The sequence below is a fragment of the Camelus bactrianus genome, chromosome 24 (assembly GCF_048773025.1).
Source record: "Camelus bactrianus isolate YW-2024 breed Bactrian camel chromosome 24, ASM4877302v1, whole genome shotgun sequence".
Lineage (NCBI taxonomy): Eukaryota > Metazoa > Chordata > Mammalia > Artiodactyla > Camelidae > Camelus > Camelus bactrianus.
In genome coordinates, this window is record NC_133562.1 from 30580766 (window position 1) to 30594498 (window position 13733).

Consider the following 13733-nt stretch of genomic DNA (forward strand, 5'->3'; position numbering starts at 1 on the left):
TCCAACTCGGTTTTACAGTGAAATCTGCAGGAACTTCAAACTGGCACTAGGAAACAGACTGAGAAACAAGAGTAAATATTTCTCCTGCAACCCGTTCCCTTTGTGCTAGATGAACGAACGTCTATCCACATGCTCAGTTCTGAGAGATAAGTGTGTGTGAAAGCCGTCCTTCACCTAGCTTCTATGGAACACAAAGTTTCTTTTCACTTGCAATCTCCAATCCATACATATATATGGGGAAGTACTTGCTCCAACTCGGTTTTACAGTGAAAACTGCAGGAACTTCAAACCGGCCGTAGGAAACAGACTGAGAAACCAGAGTAAAAGTTTCTCCTGCAACCCATTCCATTTGTGCTAGATGAACGAACGTCTCTCCAAATGCTCAGTTCTGAGATAAGTGTGTGTGAAAGCCGTCCTTCACCTAGCTTGTTGGGAACACAAAGTTTCTTTTCAGTTGCAAACTCAATTCCATACATATATATTGGTAGGTACTAGCTCCAACTCGGATTTACAGTAAAAACTGCAGGAACATCAAACCGGCACTAGGAAACAGAATGAGAAACCAGAGAAAAAGTTTCTCCTGCAACCCGTTCCCTTTGTGCAAGATGAACGAACGTCTCTCCACATGCTCAGTTCTGAGAGATAAGTGGGTGTGAAAGCCGTCCTTCACCTAGCTTGTTGGGAACACAAAGTTTCTTTTCACTTTCAAACTCCACTCCATACATATATATGGGCAGGTACAAACTCCAACACGGTTTTACATGTGAAAACTGCAGGAACGTCAAACCGGCACTAGGAAACAGACTGAGAAACCAGAGTAAAAGTTTCTCCTGCAACCCGTTCCCTTTGTGTTAGATGAACGAACGTCTCTCCACATGCTCAGTTCTGAGAGATAAGTGTGTGAAAGCCGTCCTTCACCTAGCTTGTTGGGAACACAAAGTTTCTTTTCAGTTGCAAATTCCATTCCATACATATATTTGGTAGGTACTAGCTCCAACTCGGTTTTACAGTGAAAACAGCAGGAACATCAAACCCGCACTAGGAAACATAATGAGAAACCAGAGTAAAAGTTTCTCCGGCCTCCCGTTCCCTTTGTGCTAGATGAAAGAACGTCTCTCCACATGCTCAGTTCTGAGAGAGAAGTGGGTGTGAAAGCCGTCCTTCACCTAGCTTGTTGGGAACACAAAGTTTCTTTTCACTTGCAAACTCCTCTCCATACATATATATCGGCAGGTACTAGCTCCAACTCAGTTTTACAGTGAAAATTGCAGGAACTTCAAACCGGCAGTAGGAAACACACTGAGAAACCAGAGTAAAAGTTCCTCCTGCACCCGTTCCCTTTTTTTGCTAGACGAACGAACGTCTCTCCACATGCTCAGTTCTGAGAGATAAGTGGGTGTGAAAGCCGTCCTTCACCTAGCTTGTTGGGAACACAAAGTTTCTTTTCACTTGCAAACTCCACTCCATACATATATATGGGCAGGTACAATCTCCAACACGGTTTTACATGTGAAAACTGCAGGAACGTCAAACCGGCACTAGGAAACAGACTGAGAAAGCAAAGTAAAAGTTTCTCCTGCAACCCGTTCCCTTTGTGCTAGATGAACGAACGTCTCTCCACATGCTGAGTTCTGAGAGATAAGTGTGTGAAAGCCGTCCTTCACCTAGCTTGTTGGGAACACAAAGTTTCTTTTCAGTTGCAAACTCCACTCCATACATATATATAGGTTGGTACTAGCTCCAACTCGGTTTTACAGTGAAAACTGCAGGAACTTCAATCCGGCACTAGGAAACAGACTGAGAAACCAGAGTAAAAGTTTCTCCTGCAACTCGTTCCCTTTGTGCTAGATGAACGAACATCTCTCCACATGCTCAGTTCTGAGAGATAATTGGGTGTGAAAGCCGTCCTTCACCTAGCTTGTTGGAACACAATGTTTCTTTTCACTTGCAAACTCCACTCTATACATATATATGGGGAGGTACTAGCTCCAACTTGGTTTTACAGTGAAAACTGCAGGAACTTCAAACCGGCAGTAGGAAACAGACTGAGAAACCAGAGAAAAAGTTTTTCCTGCAACCCGTTCCCTTGGTGCTAGATGAACGAACGTCTATCCACATGCTCAGTTCTGAGAGATAAGTGTGTGTGAAAGCCGTCCTTCACCTAGCTTCTTTGGAACACAAAGTTTCTTTTCAGTTACAAACTCCACTCCATATATATATATGGGGAGTTACGAGCTCAACTCGGTTTTACATGTGAAAACTGCAGGAACTTCAAACCGGCAGTAGGAAACAGACTGAGAAACCAGAGTAAAAGTTTCTCCAGCAACCCGTTCCCTTTTTGCTAGATGAACGAACGTCTCTCAACATGCTGAGTTCTGAGAGATAAGTGTGTGTAAAAGCCGTCCTTCACCTAGCCTGTTGGGAACACAAAGTTTCTTTTCAGTTGCAAACACCACTCCATACATATATAAAGGTAGGTACTAGCTCCAACTCGGTTTTACAGTGAAAACTGCAGGAACTTCAATCCGGCACTAGGAAACAGACTGAGAAACCAGAGTAAAAGTTTCTCCTGCAACCTGTTCCCTTTGTGCTAGATGAACGAACGTCTCTCCACATGCTCAGTTCTGAGAGATATGTGGGTGTGAAAGTCATCCTTCACTTAGCTTGTTGGGAAAACAAAGTTTCTTTTCAGTTGCAAACTCCACTCCATACACATATATGGGGAGATACTAACTCCAACTCGGGTTTCCAGTGAAATCTGCAGGAACTTCAAACTGGCACTAGGAAACAGACTGAGAAACAGGAGTAAATGTTACTCCTGCAACCCGTTCCCTTGTGCTAGATGAACGAACGTCTATCCACATGCTCAGTTCTGAGAGATAAGTGTGTGTGAAAGCCGTCCTTCACCTAGCTTCTATGGAACACAAAGTTTCTTTTCACTTGCAATCTCCAATCCATACATATATATGGGGAAGTACTTGCCCCAACTCGTTTTTACAGTGAAAACTGCAGGAACTTCAAACCGGCCGTAGGAAACAGACTGAGAAACCAGAGTAAAAGTTTCTCCTGCAACCCATTCCATTTGTGCTAGATGAACGAACGTCTCTCCAAATGCTCAGTTCTGAGATAAGTGTGTGTGAAAGACGTCCTTCACCTAGCTTGTTGGGAACACAAAGTTTCTTTTCAGTTGCAAACTCCATTCCATACATACATATTGGTAGGTACTAGCTCCAACTCGGATTTACAGTAAAAACTGCAGGAACATCAAACCGGCACTAGGAAACAGACTGAGAAACCAGAGTAAAAGTTTCTCCTGCAACCCGTTCCCTCTGTGCTAGATGAACGAACGTCTCTCCACATGCTCAGTTCTGAGAGATAAGTGTGTGTGAAAGCCGTCCTTCAACTAGCTTGTAGGGAACAGAAAGTTTCTTTTCATTTGCAAACTCCACTCCATACATATATAAAGGTAGGTACTAGCTCCAACTCGGTTTTACAGTGAAAACTGCAGGAACTTCAATCCGGCACTAGGAAACAGACTGAGAAACCAGAGTAAAAGTTTCTCCTGCAACCCGTTCCCTTTGTGCTAGATGAACGAACGTCTCTCCACATGCTCAGTTCTGAGAGATAAGTGGGTGTGAAAGCCATCCTTCACCTAGCTTGTTGGGAACACAAAGTTTCTTTTCAGTTGCAAACTCCACTCCATACATATATAAAGGTAGGTACTAGCTCCAACTCGGTTTTACAGTGAAAACTGCAGGAACTTCAATCCGGCACTAGGAAACAGACTGAGAAACCAGAGTAAAAGTTTCTCCTGCAACCCGTTCCCTTTGTGCTAGATGAACGAACGTCTATCCACATGTTCAGTTCTGAGAGATAAGTGTGTGTGAAAGCCGTCCTTCACCTAGCTTGTTGGAACACAATGTTTCTTTTCAATTGCAAACTCCACTCTATACATATATATGGGGAGGTACTAGCTCCAACTTGGTTTTACAGTGAAAACTGCAGGAACTTCAAACCGGCAGTAGGAAACAGACTGAGAAACCAGAGAAAAAGTTTTTCCTGCAACCCGTTTCCTTTGTACTAGATGAACGAACGTCTCTCCACATGCTCAGTTCTGAGAGATAAGTGTGTGTGAAAGCCGTCCTTCAACTAGCTCTTTGGGAACACAAAGTTCCTTTTCAGTTACAAACTCCACTCCATACATATATATGGGCAGGTACAATCTCCAACACGGTTTTACATGTGAAAACTGCAGGAACGTCAAACCGGCACTAGGAAACAGACTGAGAAACCAGAGTAAAAATTTCTCCTGCAACCCGTTCCCTTTGTGCTAGATGAACGAACGTCTCTCCACATGCTCAGTTCTGAGAGATAAGTGTGTGTGAAAGCCGTCCTTCACCTAGCTTGTAGGGAACACAAAGTTTCTTTTCATTTGCAAACTCCACTCCATACATATATAAAGGTAGGTACTAGCTCCAACTCGGTTTTACAGTGAAAACTGCAGGAACTTCAATCCGGCACTAGGAAACAGACTGAGAAACCAGAGTAAAAGTTTCTCCTGCAACCCGTTCCCTTTGTGCTAGATGAACGAACGTCTCTCCACATGCTCAGTTCTGAGAGATAAGTGGGTGTGAAAGCCATCCTTCACCTAGCTTGTTGGGAACACAAAGTTTCTTTTCACTTGCAAACTCCACTCCATACATATATATGGGCAGGTACAATCTCCAACACGGTTTTACATGTGAAAACTGCAGGAACGTCAAACCGGCACTAGGAAACAGACTGAGAAAGCAAAGAAAAAGTTTCTCCTGCAACCCGTTCCCTTTGTGCTAGATGAACGAACGTCTCTCCACATGCTGAGTTCTGAGAGATAAGTGTGTGAAAGCCGTCCTTCACCTAGCTTGTTGGGAACACAAAGTTTCTTTTCAGTTGCAAACTCCACTCCATACATATATATAGGTTGGTACTAGCTCCAACTCGGTTTTACAGTGAAAACTGCAGGAACTTCAATCCGGCACTAGGAAACAGACTGAGAAACCAGAGTAAAAGTTTCTCCTGCAACTCGTTCCCTTTGTGCTAGATGAACGAACATCTCTCCACATGCTCAGTTCTGAGAGATAATTGGGTGTGAAAGCCGTCCTTCACCTAGCTTGTTGGAACACAATGTTTCTTTTCACTTGCAAACTCCACTCTATACATATATATGGGGAGGTACTAGCTCCAACTTGGTTTTACAGTGAAAACTGCAGGAACTTCAAACCGGCAGTAGGAAACAGACTGAGAAACCAGAGAAAAAGTTTTTCCTGCAACCCGTTCCCTTGGTGCTAGATGAACGAACGTCTATCCACATGCTCAGTTCTGAGAGATAATTGTGTGTGAAAGCCGTCCTTCACCTAGCTTCTTTGGAACACAAAGTTTCTTTTCAGTTGCAATCTCCAATCCATACATATATAAGGGGAGGTACTTGCTCCAACTCGGTTTTACAGTGAAAACTGCAGGAACGTCAAACCGGCACTAGGAAACAGACTGAGAAACCAGAGTAAAAGTTTCTCCTGCAACCCGTTCCATTTGTGCTAGATGAACGAACGTCTCTCCACATGCTCAGTTCTGAGAGATAAGTGTGTGTGAAAGCCGTCCTTCACCTAGCTTGTAGGGAACACAAAGTTTCTTTTCATTTGCAAACTCCACTCCATACATATATAAAGGTAGGTACTAGCTCCAACTCGGTTTTACAGTGAAAACTGCAGGAACTTCAATCCGGCACTAGGAAACAGACTGAGAAACCAGAGTAAAAGTTTCTCCTGCAACCCGTTCCCTTTGTGCTAGATGAACGAACGTCTCTCCACATGCTCAGTTCTGAGAGATAAGTGGGTGTGAAAGCCATCCTTCACCTAGCTTGTTGGGAACACAAAGTTTCTTTTCAGTTGCAAATTCCATTCCATACATATATATAGGTAGGTACTAGCTGAACTCGGTTTTACAGTGAAAACAGCAGGAACATCAAACCCGCACTAGGAAACATAATGAGAAACCAGAGTAAAAGTTTCTCCGGCCTCCCGTTCCCTTTGTGCTAGATGAACGAACGTCTCTCCACATGCTCAGTTCTGAGAGATAAGTGTCTGTGAAAGCCGTGCTTCACCTAGCTTGTTGGGAACACAAAGTATCTTTTCAGTTACAAACTCCACTCCATATATATATATGGGGAGTTACGAGCTCCAACTCGGTTTTACATGTGAAAACTGCAGGAACTTCAAACCGGCAGTAGGAAACAGACTGAGAAACCAGAGTAAAAGTTTCTCCAGCAACCCGTTCCCTTTTTGCTAGATGAACGAACGTCTCTCAACATGCTGAGTTCTGAGAGATAAGTGTGTGTAAAAGCCGTCCTTCACCTAGCTTGTTGGGAACACAAAGTTTCTTTTCAGTTGCAAACACCACTCCATACATATATAAAGGTAGGTACTAGCTCCAACTCGGTTTTACAGTGAAAACTGCAGGAACTTCAATCCGGCACTAGGAAACAGACTGAGAAACCAGAGTAAAAGATTCTCCTGCAACCTGTTCCCTTTGTGCTAGATGAACGAACGTCTCTCCACATGCTCAGTTCTGAGAGATATGTGGGTGTGAAAGTCATCCTTCACTTAGCTTGTTGGGAAAACAAAGTTTCTTTTCAGTTGCAAACTCCACTCCATACACATATATGGGGAGATACTAACTCCAACTCGGGTTTCCAGTGAAATCTGCAGGAACTTCAAACTGGCACTAGGAAACAGACTGAGAAACAGGAGTAAATGTTACTCCTGCAACCCGTTCCCTTGTGCTAGATGAACGAACGTCTATCCACATGCTCAGTTCTGAGAGATAAGTGTGTGTGAAAGCCGTCCTTCACCTAGCTTCTATGGAACACAAAGTTTCTTTTCACTTGCAATCTCCAATCCATACATATATATGGGGAAGTACTTGCCCCAACTCGTTTTTACAGTGAAAACTGCAGGAACTTCAAACCGGCCGTAGGAAACAGACTGAGAAACCAGAGTAAAAGTTTCTCCTGCAACCCATTCCATTTGTGCTAGATGAACGAACGTCTCTCCAAATGCTCAGTTCTGAGATAAGTGTGTGTGAAAGACGTCCTTCACCTAGCTTGTTGGGAACACAAAGTTTCTTTTCAGTTGCAAACTCCATTCCATACATACATATTGGTAGGTACTAGCTCCAACTCGGATTTACAGTAAAAACTGCAGGAACATCAAACCGGCACTAGGAAACAGACTGAGAAACCAGAGTAAAAGTTTCTCCTGCAACCCGTTCCCTCTGTGCTAGATGAACGAACGTCTCTCCACATGCTCAGTTCTGAGAGATAAGTGTGTGTGAAAGCCGTCCTTCAACTAGCTTGTAGGGAACAGAAAGTTTCTTTTCATTTGCAAACTCCACTCCATACATATATAAAGGTAGGTACTAGCTCCAACTCGGTTTTACAGTGAAAACTGCAGGAACTTCAATCCGGCACTAGGAAACAGACTGAGAAACCAGAGTAAAAGTTTCTCCTGCAACCCGTTCCCTTTGTGCTAGATGAACGAACGTCTCTCCACATGCTCAGTTCTGAGAGATAAGTGGGTGTGAAAGCCATCCTTCACCTAGCTTGTTGGGAACACAAAGTTTCTTTTCAGTTGCAAACTCCACTCCATACATATATAAAGGTAGGTACTAGCTCCAACTCGGTTTTACAGTGAAAACTGCAGGAACTTCAATCCGGCACTAGGAAACAGACTGAGAAACCAGAGTAAAAGTTTCTCCTGCAACCCGTTCCCTTTGTGCTAGATGAACGAACGTCTATCCACATGTTCAGTTCTGAGAGATAAGTGTGTGTGAAAGCCGTCCTTCACCTAGCTTGTTGGAACACAATGTTTCTTTTCAATTGCAAACTCCACTCTATACATATATATGGGGAGGTACTAGCTCCAACTTGGTTTTACAGTGAAAACTGCAGGAACTTCAAACCGGCAGTAGGAAACAGACTGAGAAACCAGAGAAAAAGTTTTTCCTGCAACCCGTTTCCTTTGTACTAGATGAACGAACGTCTCTCCACATGCTCAGTTCTGAGAGATAAGTGTGTGTGAAAGCCGTCCTTCAACTAGCTCTTTGGGAACACAAAGTTCCTTTTCAGTTACAAACTCCACTCCATACATATATATGGGCAGGTACAATCTCCAACACGGTTTTACATGTGAAAACTGCAGGAACGTCAAACCGGCACTAGGAAACAGACTGAGAAACCAGAGTAAAAATTTCTCCTGCAACCCGTTCCCTTTGTGCTAGATGAACGAACGTCTCTCCACATGCTCAGTTCTGAGAGATAAGTGTGTGTGAAAGCCGTCCTTCACCTAGCTTGTAGGGAACACAAAGTTTCTTTTCATTTGCAAACTCCACTCCATACATATATAAAGGTAGGTACTAGCTCCAACTCGGTTTTACAGTGAAAACTGCAGGAACTTCAATCCGGCACTAGGAAACAGACTGAGAAACCAGAGTAAAAGTTTCTCCTGCAACCCGTTCCCTTTGTGCTAGATGAACGAACGTCTCTCCACATGCTCAGTTCTGAGAGATAAGTGGGTGTGAAAGCCATCCTTCACCTAGCTTGTTGGGAACACAAAGTTTCTTTTCAGTTGCAAACTCCACTCCATACATATATAAAGGTAGGTACTAGCTCCAACTCGATTTTACAGTGAAAACTGCAGGAACTTCAATCCGGCACTAGGAAACAGACTGAGAAACCAGAGTAAAAGTTTCTCCTGCAACCCGTTCCCTTTGTGCTAGATGAACGAACGTCTATCCACATGTTCAGTTCTGAGAGATAAGTGTGTGTGAAAGCCGTCCTTCACCTAGCTTGTTGGAACACAATGTTTCTTTTCAATTGCAAACTCCACTCTATACATATATATGGGGAGGTACTAGCTCCAACTTGGTTTTACAGTGAAAACTGCAGGAACTTCAAACTGGCACTAGGAAACAGACTGAGAAACAAGAGTAAATGTTACTCCTGCAACCCGTTCCCTTTGTGCTAGATGAACGAACGTCTCTCCAAATGCTCAGTTCTGAGATAAGTGTGTGTGAAAGCCGTCCGTCACCTAGCTTCTATGGAACACAAAGTTTCTTTTCACTTGCAATCTCCAATCCATACATATATATGGGGAAGTACTTGCTCCAACTCGGTTTTACAGTGAAAACTGCAGGAACTTCAAACCGGCCGTAGGAAACAGACTGAGAAACCAGAGTAAAAGTTTCTCCTGCAACCCATTCCATTTGTGCTAGATGAACGAACGTCTCTCCAAATGCTCAGTTCTGAGACAAGTGTGTGTGAAAGCCGTCCTTCACCTAGCTTGTTGGGAACACAAAGTTTCTTTTCAGTTGCAAACTCCACTCCATACATATATAAAGGTAGGTACTAGCTCCAACTCGGTTTTACAGTGAAAACTGCAGGAACTTCAATCCGGCACTAGGAAACAGAATGAGAAACCAGAGAAAAAGTTTCTCCTGCAACCCGTTCCCTTTGTGCTAGATGAACGAACGTCTCTCCTCATGCTCAGTTCTGAGAGATAAGTGGGTGTGAAAGCCGTCCTTCACCTAGCTTGTTGGGAACACAAAGTTTCTTTTCACTTTCAAACTCCACTCCATACATATATATGGGCAGGTAAAATCTCCAACACGGTTTTACATGTGAAAACTGCAGGAACGTCAAACCGGCACTAGGAAACAGACTGAGAAACCAGAGTAAAAGTTTCTCCTGCAACCCGTTCCCTTTGTGCTAGATGAACGAACGTCTCTCCACATGCTCAGTTCTGAGAGATAAGTGTGTGTGAAAGCCGTCCTTCACCTAGCTTGTAGGGAACACAAAGTTTCTTTTCATTTGCAAACTCCACTCCATACATATATAAAGGTAGGTACTAGCTCCAACTCGGTTTTATAGTGAAAACTGCAGGAACTTCAATCCGGCACTAGGAAACAGACTGAGAAACCAGAGTAAAAGTTTCTCCTGCAACCCGTTCCCTTTGTGCTAGATGAACGAACGTCTCTCCACATGCTCAGTTCTGAGAGATAAGTGGGTGTGAAAGCCATCCTTCACCTAGCTTGTTGGGAACACAATGTTTCTTTTCAGTTGCAAATTCCATTCCATACATATATAAAGGTAGGTACTAGCTCCAACTCGGTTTTACAGTGAAAACAGCAGGAACATCAAACCCGCACTAGGAAACATAATGAGAAACCAGAGTAAAAGTTTCTCCGGCCTCCCGTTCCCTTTGTGCTAGATGAACGAACGTCTCTCCACATGCTCAGTTCTGAGAGATAAATGTGTGTGAAAGCCGTGCTTCACCTAGCTTGTTGGGAACACAAAGTATCTTTTCAGTTACAAACTCCACTCCATATATATATATGGGGAGTTACGAGCTCCAACTCGGTTTTACATGTGAAAACTGCAGGAACTTCAAACCGGCAGTAGGAAACAGACTGAGAACCAGAGTAAAAGTTTCTCCAGCAACCCGTTCCCTTTTTGCTAGATGAACGAACGTCTCTCCACATGCTGAGTTCTGAGAGATAAGTGTGTGTGAAAGCCGTCCTTCACCTAGCTTGTTGGGAACACAAAGTTTCTTTTCAGTTGCAAACTCCACTCCATACATATATAAAGGTAGGTACTAGCTCCAACTCGGTTTTACAGTGAAAACTGCAGGAACTTCAATCCGGCACTAGGAAACAGACTGAGAAACCAGAGTAAAAGTTTCTCCTGCAACCTGTTCCCTTTGTGCTAGATGAACGAACGTCTCTCCACATGCTCAGTTCTGAGAGATATGTGGGTGTGAAAGTCATCCTTCACTTAGCTTGTTGGGAACACAAAGTTTCTTTTCAGTTACAAACTCCACTCCATACATATATATGGGCAGGTACAATCTCCAACACGGTTTTACATGTGAAAACTGCAGGAACGTCAAACCGGCACTAGGAAACAGACTGAGAAACCAGAGTAAAAGTTTCTCCTGCAACCCGTTCCCTTTGTGCTAGATGAACGAACGTCTCTCCACATGCTCAGTTCTGAGAGATAAGTGTGTGTGAAAGCCGTCCTTCACCTAGCTTGTAGGGAACACAAAGTTTCTTTTCATTTGCAAACTCCACTCCATACATATATAAAGGTAGGTACTAGCTCCAACTCGGTTTTACAGTGAAAACTGCAGGAACTTCAATCCGGCACTAGGAAACAGACTGAGAAACCAGAGTAAAAGTTTCTCCTGCAACCCGTTCCCTTTGTGCTAGATGAACGAACGTCTCTCCACATGCTCAGTTCTGAGAGATAAGTGGGTGTGAAAGCCATCCTTCACCTAGCTTGTTGGGAACACAAAGTTTCTTTTCAGTTGCAAACTCCACTCCATACATATATAAAGGTAGGTACTAGCTCCAACTCGGTTTTACAGTGAAAACTGCAGGAACTTCAATCCGGCACTAGGAAACAGACTGAGAAACCAGAGTAAAAGTTTCTCCTGCAACCCGTTCCCTTTGTGCTAGATGAACGAACGTCTATACACATGTTCAGTTCTGAGAGATAAGTGTGTGTGAAAGCCGTCCTTCACCTAGCTTGTTGGAACACAATGTTTCTTTTCAATTGCAAAGTCCACTCTATACATATATATGGGGAGGTACTAGCTCCAACTTGGTTTTACAGTGAAAACTGCAGGAACTTCAAACCGGCAGTAGGAAACAGACTGAGAAACCAGAGAAAAAGTTTTTCCTGCAACCCGTTTCCTTTGTGCTAGATGAACGAACGTCTCTCCACATGCTCAGTTCTGAGAGATAAGTGTGTGTGAAAGCCGTCCTTCAACTAGCTCTTTGGGAACACAAAGTTCCTTTTCAGTTACAAACTCCACTCCATACATATATATAGGTAGGTACTATCTCCAACTTGTTTTTCAGTGAAAACTGCAGGAACTTCAAACCGGCAGTAGGAAACAGACTGAGAAATCAGAGTAAAAGTTTCTCCAGCAACCCGTTCCCTTTTTGCTAGATGAACGAAAGTCTCTCCACATGCTGAGTTCTGAGAGATAAGTGTGTGTGAAAGCCGTCCTTCACCTAGCTTGTTGGGAACACAAAGTTTCTTTTCAGTTGCAAACTCCACTCCATACATATATAAAGGTAGGTACAAGCTCCAACTCGGTTTTACAGTGAAAACCGCAGGAACTTCAATCCGGCACTAGGAAACAGACTGAGAAACCAGAGTAAAAGTTTCTCCTGCAACCTGTTCCCTTTGTGCTAGATGAACGAACGTCTCTCCACATGCTCAGTTCTGAGAGATATGTGGGTGTGAAAGTCATCCTTCACCTAGCTTGTTGGGAAAACAAAGTTTCTTTTCAGTTGCAAACTCCACTCCATACACATATATGGGGAGATACTAACTCCAACTCGGTTTTACAGTGAAATCTGCAGGAACTTCAAACTGGCACTAGGAAACATACTGAGAAACAAGAGTAAATGTTACTCCTGCAACCCGTTCCCTTTGTGCTAGATGAACGAACGTCTCTCCAAATGCTCAGTTCTGAGATAAGTGTGTGTGAAAGCCATCCTTCACCTAGCTTCTATGGAACACAAAGTTTCTTTTCACTTGCAATCTCCAATCCATACATATATATGGGGAAGTACTTGCTCCAACTCGGTTTTACAGTGAAAACTGCAGGAACTTCAAACCGGCCGTAGGAAACAGACTGAGAAACCAGAGTAAAAGTTTCTCCTGCAACCCATTCCATTTGTGCTAGATGAACGAACGTCTCTCCAAATGCTCAGTTCTGAGATAAGTGTGTGTGAAAGCCGTCCTTCACCTAGCTTGTTGGGAACACAAAGATTCTTTTCAGTTGCAAACTCCACTCCATACATATATAAAGGTCGGTACTAGCTCCAACTCGGTTTTACAGTGAAAACTGCAGGAACTTCAATCCGGCACTAGGAAACAGACTGAGAATCCAGAGTAAAAGTTTCTCCTGCAACCTGTTCCCTTTGTGCTAGATGAACGAACGTCTCTCCACATGCTCAGTTCTGAGAGATATGTGGGTGTGAAAGTCATCCTTCACCTAGCTTGTTGGGAAAACAAAGTTTCTTTTCAGTTGCAAACTCCACTCCATACACATATATGGGGAGATACTAACTCCAACTCGGTTTTACAGTGAAATCTGCAGGAACTTCAAACTGGCACTAGGAAACAGACTGAGAAACAAGAGTAAATGTTACTCCTGCAACCCGTTCCCTTTGTGCTAGATGAACGAACGTCTCTCCAAATGCTCAGTTCTGAGATAAGTGTGTGTGAAAGCCGTCCTTCACCTAGCTTCTATGGAACACAAAGTTTCTTTTCACTTGCAATCTCCAATCCATACATATATATGGGGAAGTACTTGCTCCAACTCGGTTTTACAGTGAAAACTGCAGGAACTTCAAACCGGCCGTAGGAAACAGACTGAGAAACCAGAGTAAAAGTTTCTCCTGCAACCCATTCCATTTGTGCTAGATGACTGAACGTCTCTCCAAATGCTCAGTTCTGAGATAAGTGTGTGTGAAAGCCGTCCTTCACCTAGCTTGTTGGGAACACAAAGTTTCTTTTCAGTTGCAAACTCCATTCCATACATATATATTGGTAGGTACTAGCTCCAACTCGGATTTACAGTAAAAACTGCAGGAACATCAAACCGGCACTAGGAAACAGAATGAGA